A 12823-nucleotide genomic window follows, 5' to 3' on the forward strand; every position below is an offset into this window, starting at 1 on the left:
CCTTCTGACCCCTGACGCTGGTCACTGCAGATCTCTTTGCTTCCACATTTTAAAAAAATTTTTCGGATTCTACATACAAATGACAGCATGCCATATTTGTCTGTTTATGTGTCTGGGTCGCTATTCCCTGTTAGTAAGGACCTTAAGCAAGTTGCTCAGTTCTTGGCCTCAGTTTAAAGTGTGGCAGTGGGTCCAAGCACTAGGCAATCTGATGAAAGCTGTGACCAGCTTCCACCAACACATGGAGATCTACAAAGAAGCACACACATGTCATTTGGCATAGAAGGGGTTCTGAGGTTGGCCCTTCTAGGCTGGAAGGCAATGCTCATCAGCTTTTGTACCTCCAGCACCTCATTTCTTACTGAAGCCAGGCACACATCCTTCCCTCTTTTCTGGCTTGGTTGTGATGTTCCCTGTGTCACTCACTCCTTGCCTAAGCTCACATGGCTGCTGGCAAAGTCTCACTGTGTGATGTAGGAAAACCAATACAGACATGGAAAGTGAAACTCAGTTCCCTCTGATTCCAAAGCTTTCATTAGATGTGGAAATTCCCACATATCTGTGGAGAGCAGCTTTGACTATTCTGGCTGCTGTGTCAAAAACAAAACAAAACAAAAGCCGACGAAACCAAACCAAAAACCCCAGGCCCCCAAACAGCCTGACCTTCAGCCAGCAAAGTGCAGCTTGTCCCTGGGAACAACAGTCCCAGAGAAGCCTGAGGCAGAGTCGTTTCTCCATCTGCAAGTTGGAGAGTTTTTTCCTGGTTGCTCTCTTCCTTTTCTGCCTTGGTTGGTTTACCACACTTAGTAATTCATTCCCCAGCTGTGAGCTGCACATTTCGGCAGGGCCCTGCTCATAGTAGCTGCTCTGCTGCTGCCTGGCAGCTCTGCAGGAGGCAGCAGGGCAGAGGCATAAGCTGAGGCCTCCCTCCCTGCAGGCTCAGGGGTCTTGCCTAGGTGGAGGCAGGATTCAAACCCTAAATAAGACCCCTTCTTGTACGTCCCGTCTTTCCATTTGGTCCAGCTCTGGTTTGATCTCCATGTTTTTCTATTCTGTCCCCTGCCTTTCTTCCCTCCTTAATACCTTATGTGTGTCACTCTGCTAGGGACAATAACTGACAGTGGCTTTCAGAGCTGCGACCACACGCAGGCGGGAGGCTACAGTGTGGCATCGTCCTCTCTTCTCACCTTCACCACATGGGACAGGGGTTGTGCACACCTCCTTGTTTCTGCAGCAGAGGCCACATATGGCTGGCTGCTGAGAGGAGCAACCAGCTTGGCTTCCTGGAGGAGCCCGTCACAAGGCACCTTGGGGGCAGGGTAACTGTGGGAGTGGGGCATGGAGAAAGCACTAGTTTTTCCTAAATTGTTGAGGGGACAGATGATTTCAGGCCTATTGCCCATGATCCTTTGCTAGTCTCTTTTTTCCTGTACACCCCTTCATGGCAGCCCTTAGTCCTTCTCTTCAGCAGAGCTCTTGGCACCAGAGCCCTGCCCCATGCCCTATCATACTGATCCCAACCTCTGGGAAAAAGCCTGGTGAAGCAGGATGGACTTGAACTTGAAATCAGATATCACTGGCTCTGTCCTCATCTCTGAACAGATGTCTGCTACTCAATGTCTAGTTTGCTTTTTGGAAATAGGGGCTAAGACTGCCTTGTTCCTGGGGCACTGCAGAGAGGTCAGTGATGCCGACAGCAAAGTTCCTGTCATCTTTCTGCACAAAGTACATGCTCAGAAAGCCCAGCAGCACTCCTTCCCATCTTGTAAATGTCCAGGCTCTGGCATTGCTTCTCGATAAAGATTTTGGCTTCAGCTGGCTGAGGAGGCCTAGGGTGGCCATGGGGGAGTTGATGGTGGTTTCCCACTTGCTGTCAGAACCATACAGGCTGCTGCAGGTCTGGGGAGAAACCCAGAGGTCCCAGTGGTGACTCAGACATGCTCCAGCAACCCTAACCCAATGGGCAGCAGATCCCATTCACTCTGTTCTTCCTTATGTCTGTCTGTCTCTGGGCCTGACCATGTAATGCCTTGCCACTTCTTCCTTCCTGGCCATCCCCACAGGCCAGTACACAACCTCTTTCTCGATGAGTGTCACAGATAGGTTTCTGGGCAGTGACAAAAGTCTCGGAATAGTACAGGTTGTGGTGTGAATTCTGTCCTTTTCTGAGCTGGCCCCGGGAGCCCCCTGGCTTCTTGCCCACTGTTTCCATTCCCTTGTCTTTGGCTTCTCTTGCCCTCTTAGACCTGCAGAGTGTCTAGGCAACAGTTAGGGACCCTGGAACCTTCCTATGCTTTTCCAAGGATCTCCAGCTGGGTGAGGAAATGGGATTCCCTGGGGGAATTTTCTTATGTTGGGATTTGGACATTTTGCACCTTAGTCAGCCACTCCTTGCACAGCCAGCTTTGAGCAGGGACTAGAGCAAGGGAGTCGAAAGATTCAGCTCCAAGCCTGGTTGTAAGACTTTGGCCAACGTCTTGCCCCCAGTTTCTTCATCTGGGAAATGAAAATCTGTCAGTATTATTTTGGAGATCCTGTCCTTCTTAGTGAAATGGCATAGAATAAAAGATTTCTAGTAGAATTGGGTTAGGTGTCCTGCCACCTCATGTATCAGTTCCTGTTTCTCAGGTGGCTGAGGGCTGCCATTGTGTCTGAGGTCTGAGACATCACTCACCACTTAGCTCTTGACCCGCTTCTGTGGGCAGTACTGCACCCTTTCATTGACGCATGCAGTGCCCTCCGTCCCGCCACTCACTCCCTCCAGTTCTCCACCTGCCCATGTTGTGTCTACTGATTTTTTCCTGCACTTTACATCAGTTAAAATTATTTATTCACAAGCTGAGAAAAGAATGTTAGCTGACTGAATGCAGAGAGTCATGTCTTGGGTGTGATGTTGGGTAGTATTGGCAGACACCAGGATCCATTCACTGGGGTGTTGCCGAATAATCAATCTCATGCAGGAGTTGCTCAAAGGAAAGCTTTATTTACTTGTAACAAGTGAAGGAGATAGTGGGAAAGTCACGTTTCCACACAAACTGCCTCCCTAAGAAGGAGTAGGGTTAGGGAAAATCCAGGATGTAGAAAGAGGGAGCAAGAGGGCCTTTCCCATTAAAACAGTGCACATCTTCATACCCTGAGTGCTAAAACTCGATTCAGACTGACTTCTTGCAGTCTTGGTTGGTTGACTGATGGTTCTAAGTTTCAGGTTTGCAAGATCTGCCTTGCTAGGACATCCTTTGAAGGATAGGCTCTGGGGAATGAACTGTGTCTGATTCTGTCTCTGTCCTGTGCCCCCCTATTGCCTAAACCTTGTGTTCTTGCTTATGGTACTTTATAGGATAGATGGGCAACTGAGAGACTTGGTTTGTCAGAAAGAGTGAGTGTTTGGGCAACAGGGACTACTTGATAACAAGGCCAGATTTCACGCCCTCCTCTCTCCTGAGAGGTGGTGGGATCTCCTGAGCTGGCTCATTTGCTTACTTCTTTGTTGGGAGAAGGCAGAGCACTTGATTCAGTAACACTGAGACTGTGGGTCCTGGGTGGGAGGAGTCATTCTTCAAAAGGACTTAAAGGTGGGATTTGGAATGGAACATGGTGGGCATGTACAAAACCAAAACCAACCAGTTACCAAACCAAGCATCTCAAGTATCTCAAGCATCTTTTGAAGTATCAAGAGATCACTCAGTATGTAACAGGACAGAATTTCACCAGGATTTACCACCAGAAGACTTGGGCCTACCTCTGGTTTCTGTTCTTCTCTAGCAATGGGCCAGACTTACCTTCTTTTCTTTTTTATTTTTTAAAGATTTATTTATTTATTTTTAAAAGATTTATTTTTATTGGAAAGGCGGATATACAGAGAGGAGAGACAGAGAGGAAGATCTTCCGTCTGATGACTCACTCCCCAAGTGAGCGCAACGGGCCGATGCTATGCCGGTCCGAAGCCAGGAGCCTCTTTTGGGTCTCCCGTGTGGGTGCAGGGTCCCAAAGCTTTGGGCCGTCCCCAACTGCTTTCCCGGGGCAACAGGCAGGGAGCTGGATGGGAAGCAGGGCCGCCGGGATTAGAACCTGTACCCATATGGGATCCCGGGCGTGCAAGGTGAGGACCTTAACCACTTGCGCCACCGCGCCGGGCCCAGATTTGTTTATTTTTATTACAAGGTCAGATATACAGAGAGGAAGATCTTCTGTCCTATGATTCACTCCCCAAGTGACCGCAACAGCTGGTGCTATGCCGAACTGAAGCCAGGAGCCAGGAACTTCCTTCAGGTCTCCCACGTGGGTGCAAGGTCCCAAGGCTCTGGGCCGTCCTCGACTGCTTTCCCAGGTCACAGGCAGGGAGCTGGAAAGGAAGTGGAGCAGCCAGGATTAGAACCGGCGCCCATATGGGATCCTGGCACTTTCAAGGCGAGGACTTTAACCGCTAGGCCACCACACTGAGCCCACCTTCTTTTCTTTATAAAATGAGGACAATTGGGGCCAGTACAGTGAGTAGCCCTCCACCTGTGGCACGAGCATCCATGAAGACCCTTGTTTGTGTTCTGGCTGCTTCACTTTCAAATCAGCTCCCTGCTGATGAGCCTGAGAAATTAACAGAGCTTCCAGCTTTGGACCAACCTAACTCTGGCCAAAGTAGCCATTTGGTCAGTGAACCAGCAGATGAATGACCTCTCCCTCTGTTTTCTCTGTAACTCTGCCTTTCAAATAAAATGCTTATATACATCCATCCATCATTGGATGTATATGACAGTGTATGAATAATGTCTGCCTTGTTCAATTCAAAGAAGTGTTGTGGGGATGTGATGAATTAGTAGGTATAATGACATTTTTCAAGTACTAGGAAAGAGGATTGTTTTCACCGTAGCTACTTCTGTTTTCAGGGTGGCTGATGAGAACCCCCTTGGCTTGTGGGCCGCTCTGAGTTCTGTTGCACTCTCCCTACTCTCCGTGTGGTGGTAACCATGAGAGGAGCTGTTGAGTGTTTCAGTTTCTCAAGCTGTTGGATGACTGTCCAGGGTAATCTCTGTCCCCATTTTAGAGTCACAGATGACCAAGGCTGTATGGGCTGCAAGTAGGCTAAATACAAAAGTGGATGAGTGTGAAGTGTGGGTTGGGGCCTACTTTCTTATGGGTAGGTGTGAAATGACAAGAGAGAAGCTCTGATCACGAGAGTGGCCTAGTTATTTTCAACTCACAATAGGGAGGATCTATGTTCTGCAAGTTGTAGACAAGTCAGCATTGGAGACCAGAATGAGGTCAGAGGACAGAGCACAGGTATAGTGTTAAGAAGCAACTTGGCATATATTTGTCCCATGCTGGAGTATTTGGGTTTGAGTCCTGGCTCTGCTTCTGATTCCAGCACTGTGCTCATGTGCACTCTGGAAGGCAGCAGGTCATGGCTCAAGTATCTGTGTCCAATACTGCCTACGTGGGAAACCCATCTCCGGCCCATCTCTGAGTGTTGCAGGCATTTGTGGTGTGAACCAGTGAATGGGAGGGCTCAGTCTCTTCTCTTTGTTTCTGTCTCGTTCTCTCTTTCACTCCTCTCTTTCCCTTTCAGATGAATAAAGACAGAAAATGTTTAAAGACAGAGCAAAGGAGACCAAATGGTTTATATTCCTACAACATGTAGGAATGTACATGTAACACATATATGCACCATGTACTTGTGGGAAATAAAAGATCCCTGTCTGTGCCTATAAATGCTTGGGCTCTTTTTTTGAGGGGTTGCATGAGAAATCAGCAATAAATATCTTCCTGTTAGGAAGGATATCAGGGAGGAGGTCACTTTTCTTTGTGTAGTATTTCGTGTCTTTAGAATTTGGTCTCAAGTGTATGTCTCATTCAGTTCTCACAATTCATCAGGCATGGGGTGCCCAGGTGTTGTGGGGAGAATGCCTACAGAGCTCTAAACCCAGCCCCAGCCTCAGGGTTCCTCTCTCCTTAGCCTGGCAAAAGACACCGGTTCCTCACAACAGGAGTCTTCTGAGGCCACCGGACCAGGGCAGAGGCCCCTTCCTGCCCAGCATAGCACTCACCCCACCCTTCACCGTATCGAGGAAGTGGACTTCTAGAATTACCTTTTGACACCAAAACACAACCTTACATGCCTCCCCCTAAAAGGAAAAGGGTGACATTTAATGCGGGGGAGATCAGGGGTTCCTCCCACAGAGGACAGCGTGTCACAGAGGCAGTAGTGGAGTTGTGCCAATGTTGGGTCAGGCTCCAGCCTCTGCAGCTGAGACAGGAGGCATAAGACATGGCCATGCTCCAGCTGTGCTGACTGCGCCTCTGTCAAAGGGACTGGCTTTCTAGGGAGCTCAGGTGATGAGATCAGCTCTGCTTGCTGGAGCCCGTTATCAACAAGGAAAGGAGAAGCAGTAGTGGTCGGAACCTGACCCGGATCAGCTGAGGCTGATGGCCTGCTCTGGCCTTGACCCCTTGTCCAGAAGTCAAGAGGTGAAGAAGAAAGCACAGTGCCTGCCTGCCAAGGAGGCACTGGTCAGAATGACCTGGAAGAACCTGCAGTTTGCAGCTACCTCTCTGCAACTCTGCGGTTTAGAGACAGTGTGCTGAGCCCCCAAGGTATCTGTTCATGCAGGGAAGACATGGCATTGGGGTGTCAGTGAGGAAATAGGCTGGCATGGGAAGGAGCAGGTCCTGGAGACTACTCCATGAGGATGGGGCATCTGACTAGTAGGAGCATGACATCTGTCTCCTGATCTGACCTTTCCCCAGAGCACCCTACGATTCCTGGGCCTTGCCTGCCACGTGGGAGTTGGTTCTGAGCAGGGCGGCTGTCTGCCAGCCACAGACACACAGCTCTTTCTCTCAAGATGAGAGGATGTGGGCTTTTGAAGTGGACCTGGTTTGAGTTCTAACTTTCTTTTTTAAAACTTATTTATTTTTATTTCATTTGGTAGGCATAGAAACAGAAAGAAAATCTATCCACTGGCTTACCCCTCAAATGCCTGCAACAGCCAGAGCTGGGCCAACTCAAAGCCAGGTGGGTGGCAGGGCCCCAAGTACTTGAATCCTCACCTGCTGTCTTCCAGAGAACGTGCTAGCAGGAAGCTGATTGGAAGTGGAGCAGCCAGGACTTGAACCAGGCACTCCAAAAAGTGAATGTAGCTATCCCAAGCTGTGTCATAACAGCTGGGCCAAGTGCTCACCTCCTTGCTGGGCTATTAATTTACTTGGTGACTATGCTATGTCAGTTCTCTGAGCCTTGATTTCCTTGTCTGTGAAATGGGGATGGTAATGCTACTGAGGTATCACCAACGTGTTTTTGCAGCCTTACAAAACGAGGCATTAGCAAAGTATATTAGTAGGGCTGGCTAAAGTTGAGCTGGTCCACGTGAAAGGAGAGTGAGAACCTCAGGCTTAGGGGAGAATACGATAATGGGTATATTTAATGATCCCTTCCTGCCTCTACATGCGTTGCCTACAGTGGGCTCCAGTGTTCTACTTGGGAAAAGGGAGAGTAGAAGACATCCATGGTCAGTGTGAGAGATGGATGGGAAAGAGGGTGGTGAGAGAAGAACCTACAAGTGTGGGATCCTATAGCACTAGGGCTGGGTCCTGGAAAACAAGTCAGACCTGGGAGAGATTTATTTCTTCCACCAGGAAAGGCCAATGGATTTTTTTTATTTTAAATTTAAAAGGCGGAGTACAGGGGTCAGTGCTGTGGTACAATGGTTAAAGCCACTGCTTATAGTGTCAGTGTCCCATATAGGCACCAATTCGAGTCTTGGCTGTTCTACTTTCGATCAGGCTCCCTGCTGTTGTGCCTAGGAAAGCAGTGGGAGATGGCCCAAATGCTTGGGCCCCTCAACCCTGGATTTGTTTGGGTGTTGTGGTCATGTGGGAAGTTAAACAGCAGATGGAGAATCTTCTTTCTGTCCCTCTCTCTGTGTAACTCTGACTTTTAAAGAAAAGTATATAAATCTTAAAAAAAAAAAAAAAAAAGCAACGAGGGTGGAGGCCATACTGTGCCCCTAAAGCCAGAGCAGCAAGTGAGGGGTCATGGGGTTCTGGCTGCACCACTGCTTCCTCCACAGCGGTTAGGAAGGTCCAGAGGAAGAGTGAATGAGACACACCTCAGTGTCACATCAACTGGAGGCAGCATGGGGAGAGCCAGGGTCCCCAGCCTCAGCCAGGGCCGGGAGGCTGCCTAAACACCCGATGCATCCTGAGCCAACCTGGGAGGGAGAGACACTCCTGACTGGAGGGAGCCTGCTTTGTGTCAGAGCCCTGCTGGCCTCCTGGGTTGCCTTTGCCAAGTAGCTGCTCCACTGTTGCTGGGAACAGGATGCTGCCGTGGGAGCTTGGTTCTTGACACTAAAGAAAGCAACGTTTTGGGAGCACAAGCAAGCTGTAGTGTATGAATTGTAATACTGCCACGTGATGTACCACCCCTATGGTCACCTGGACAACACTCCTCTAGCCACAAAAGCCACCTGCCCATGCTGCAGAGTCACAGGCTGCTTTCCTAGCTTCATCACTACGGTCACTCTGCTCACCCACTCTTTCTTCAAAGCCCTCTGAGCATTTCTACAAATACGAGGGAGCTTCTGACAACTAGGAGCTGCGCTTTCGTGTCCCACAGCTGTACTTGGATTGCTTCCATCCCTTAAAAAGGCTTCATTCCTCAGCCCCAGAGACGATTCAGGAACTGCTCAGCAACAGGGATGTGGAACTGTTCTATTAAAGAGATAAGAAAGAAACCATTGAGGCTGAGTCCCAGTGGGACAGGGCTGGACTCGCACACACGGAGTGTCCTGCTGGCTGACTGGGCCTTCTCTTCATGGGTCTGTAGACCTTTTCCCTTTCCCCTCTCTGCTAACAGGAGCATGATCTTTGCCAGTGCTTCTTTCGAGCCTTGATGGGAAGACTGAGATGGTGGAAAATATTTCAGTGCCTGGCACATTGTGAACATGCAGCAGGAAATAGCTGTATCAGTTGTTCTCCCTCAGCTTCTGTACTTAGTCTCTCTCTCTCTGCCCTTGCTCCATCACCTCCATTCTCGCCATCAGAGAAAAGGTGGATGATAGAATCCCTGAGAATCTGTCCTGTGAGACTGGCACATAGAATCAGGGACTGATACAGCCCCACATTTTAAGCAGCCATGTCAAAGTGATGTGGACTTCCTGCCTCCCACCTCTCCTGCCCCTGGGCCACTGATCAGCTCATCTGAACCTGTGTTCCAGCATGTGGGCAGATGCTCAACAAACATAACTGCTTATGCAGAAATGCCAAAGCTTGACAGTTCAGGTCAGCAACCTGGGACTCATTGTGGACTTTCATACCTTCTTGAGGCTGGGCTCCCCTCTAGCAGGTGCAGGGATGAGGGTGAATGGATGTGGCCTAAAGGGCTCCAGAGAAAGGAGGCACTAGGGAAGGCCCCACTGCAGGGCTTCATGGTGAGCAGGTTGCGATTGTGACAGGGCAGCCTGGGCTTTGGGAGATATGTGTGTAGAGCAAGTCTCAGGGTGGGGAGCAAGTTACTTACCCATCGGAGCTTGGCTGGTACTAATCAAGGGCAACTTTTAGGGACAGTTCCTCAGTATTTCCATCTTGTGAGTGTGGGTGATGCTGTATCCAGGCAAGATCTTTAGTTAGAGTTATAAGTACAGTAGAGGGACTTGAATAGGGCACTTGCCACATCTGCTTTAATGTGTACACTAGGGAGTCCTGACTATTCTACCTCAAATTGATTCTGAATTCAGAGACTTCTTGTCATCTGCATAGCTACTATCTGATCACTTTAAAGAAGTTATTAATTTGGGCCCGGCGCGGTGGCGCAAGTGGTTAAAGGTCCTCGCCTTGCACACCCGGGATCCCATATGGGCGCCGGTTCTAATCCCGGCAGCCCCGCTTCCCTTCCAGCTCCCTGCCTGTGGCCTGGGAAAGCAGTCGAGGACGGCCCAAAGCTTTGGGACCCTGAACCCGTGTGGGAGACCCGGAAGAGGCTCCTGGCTTCGGATAGGCATAGTATCGGCCCGTTGCGCTCACTTGGGGAGTGAATCATCGGACGGAAGATCTTCCTCTCTGTCTCTCCTCTCTGTATATCCGCCTTTCCAATAAAAAAAAATAATAAAAAATAAATCTTTAAAAAAAAGTTATTGATTTGAGAGGCAGAGGGACATACACACACGTGTACACACACACACGTGTACACACACGTGTACATACACACGTGTACACACACACGTGTACACACACGTGTACGTACACACACACACACACACACACACACACACACACACACACACACACACACACACCAAGCTCCCATCTGCTAAATGGTTCTCCAGGTGCCCCACAAGCTCCAGCTGGAGTGAAGTTGGGAACCAGGGGTGCAATGCAGCTCTCCCATGGGAATTGTGGGAACGAGTCATCTGTCATCATAGTGGCTTCCTACGTTCTGTGTTAGCAGGCAGCTGGAGTCACAGCAGAGCTGGATTCTGAACCTGACATGTTGATATGGAATTAGAATGTGTGTATTCTAACTTTCCCCACATAGGTCTAACAAGCTCCTACCTGGTTTCTTTGCTTCCAGCTCATCCCAAAGTCCGTTTCCACCAAGTAAAAGGGCTCATGTAAACAAGTAAGCCAATCATGTTATTCTGCTATTTAAACCCTCCATGATTGGGGCCAGTGTTGCAGCACAACAGACTAAGCAAAGCCACCACCTGCAGTGCTGACATCCGTGGGAGCTCTGGCTCAAGTCTCAGCCACGTCCAGTTCAGCTCCATGTCAATGGACCTGGAAAAGCAGTGGAGGGTGACCCAAGTATTTGAGCCCTTGCCACCCAGGCTCCTGTCTTCAGCCTGGTCCCACCTAGACTGTGGCAGCTATGACGGAATAGATCAACAGATGGAAGATCTCTCTCTCCCTTTCTCCCTCTCTCTCTCTGTAGCTTCGCCTTTCAAATAAATAAACAAATCATTAAAAAAAAAAAGCCCTTCATTGCCTGTTTGCAAACCTAAGCTGCTACCAGGTCGCATGCAACTCCGTGCTTCTTAACTCAGGTGGTTTTGCCCCTCCAGGGGGGCATTCAATATCTGGAGACATTTTTGATTGGGACAGTTTTGGGGAGGCTACTGGCTCTGAGTGAATAGAGTTCAAGGGTGCTGGTAAGCCCTCAGTGCACGGGACAGCCCCAACAAGAAGCAATCATCTGGCCCAAGATATCAGCTGCCCTGAGGCTGACAATGTTACATCACATGCGGCCTTGTCTCCTGCGACCCTGTACTTCCATGGCTCCCTTGGTTCCCTTGTCTTCCTACTAACACTTCACTCATGGCCTTCGCACATGCCACAGCCTCCCCTGGGAAAGGGCACTTCTCAGGCCTGTCCACGACTTATCCTGTCATCACATCGCAGCCTCTGCATCCATGTCACCACCTCAGAGAGGAAATTGCTGGACACTCATGATGTAAACCCCTCCCCTTCCATCCACTCTGCTTCCTGTTTCTTTGTAGCCCTTACTATTGGCTGAAACTGTATTCTTGATTTTTAACATTTGTTTATTTGAAAAGCAGAGTGAGAGAGAGATTTTCCACAGGCTGGTTTATTCTCCAGATATCTGCAACAGCCAGGAGTTAGGGCAAAACCAGCAACCTAGAACTCCACTTGGGTCTCCCAAGCATTCATTGCTTCTCAGGCATGTTAACAAGTAGCTGAGCTAAACAGCCCTTAACGCTCTACACCACAGCGCCCTCCCCTGTTTGCTCCTTTTCTCTGTCTCCCTCACTAGAGCATATACTCTGTGCAGGACTTGTCCGCTGTGCTCCGCACTTGGTACTTAGCAGTGTCTGACACACGCTAGATGTGAAGAATATGTATCTGTTGAATACAGATAGAGGTATGGCAGCATTTTAGACAGTGACTTGCAGGGTGGGAGGGATAATTTGGTACCTTCTGAGTCCTTGAGTTCACTGATGAAGCTGACTCAGGCAGGAATGTCTTTGGGAATCCGTGTTGGGAACTGGTTTGGAATACAGTTGACCAGGACCTGTGTCTCACCTCAACCACTCCCCCTCTTTCTGCTGTGCACTGGTTTTGTTGACTGCTGCCTGACTCATTAGCATGATCTTCTGAGGAAATCTGTCCCCAGCCACAGCCTCCCCAGCAGCATCAGTGTGGCCCATCTCCCAGTACCAGCTGATTGAACCAGAGTGTTGCCCAAATGTCCAGGAATTGTGTGGCCTGGATTAAAGAAGACAAGCTGCTGAACCAGTACAAGTCCATTGTTGGCACCAGGGAGACTTGGAAACAGCCTAGGTAGAGGGCAGGGAACTCTTTCCAGCTAGGACCTCCGGAAGTTGAACCAGCAGTGTAGACTCTGGAAAGGTGGCCCACAGGGACTATGGAAAAGGTTGGTTCAGGCACTGGTGGGTCCTGTAGTGGGGCCTTGGGGTCAGATGCTTTTTTCTAAGCCTATTGTAAGTTTATTTAATTGAGAGGCTTTAAGATCGGAGAGAGAGAACTACACCACACAGGCGGAGCTCCCATCTGTTGGTTCACTCCCTAGATTTCCACAAACAGCCACAGTTGGGCCTAGGGCTGCAGCTGACAGCTAGGAACCCAATCCAGATCTCCAATGTGGGTGGTGGGGACCCAACTTCTTGAACCATTTGCTGCTGCCTCTTGGGGTGTGCATCAGCAGGAAGCTGGAATCAGGAGCTGGGAATTGGATGCAGGAACTCCAATCACTGCTAGGTCCAATTCCTACCCCCAGACAGATTTGAATCCTGGCTCAGTCACTTAGCGGTTGTGTGGGTTGGAGCAAGTTGTTTAAACTACTCATCCTTGGCAT

At 49.5% G+C, this 12823-nt stretch overlaps 1 long non-coding RNA gene across 1 annotated transcript in view; it reads left to right on the plus strand.

Annotated features, from left to right (window-relative positions):
* Positions 1-6235: 6235 nt before the first annotated feature.
* Positions 6236-12823, plus strand: part of LOC121170437 — a 28727-nt gene continuing 22139 nt past the window's right edge. Inside the window, exon 1 of the long non-coding RNA XR_005885959.1 lies at positions 6236-6585. This is a non-coding gene — a long non-coding RNA (uncharacterized LOC121170437). The remainder of the gene's footprint in view (positions 6586-12823) is intronic.

The sequence above is a fragment of the Ochotona curzoniae genome, unplaced genomic scaffold (genome assembly GCF_017591425.1).
Source record: "Ochotona curzoniae isolate NIBS_2020 unplaced genomic scaffold, NIBS_Ocur_1.0 scaffold_2453, whole genome shotgun sequence".
NCBI classification, from domain to species: domain Eukaryota; kingdom Metazoa; phylum Chordata; class Mammalia; order Lagomorpha; family Ochotonidae; genus Ochotona; species Ochotona curzoniae.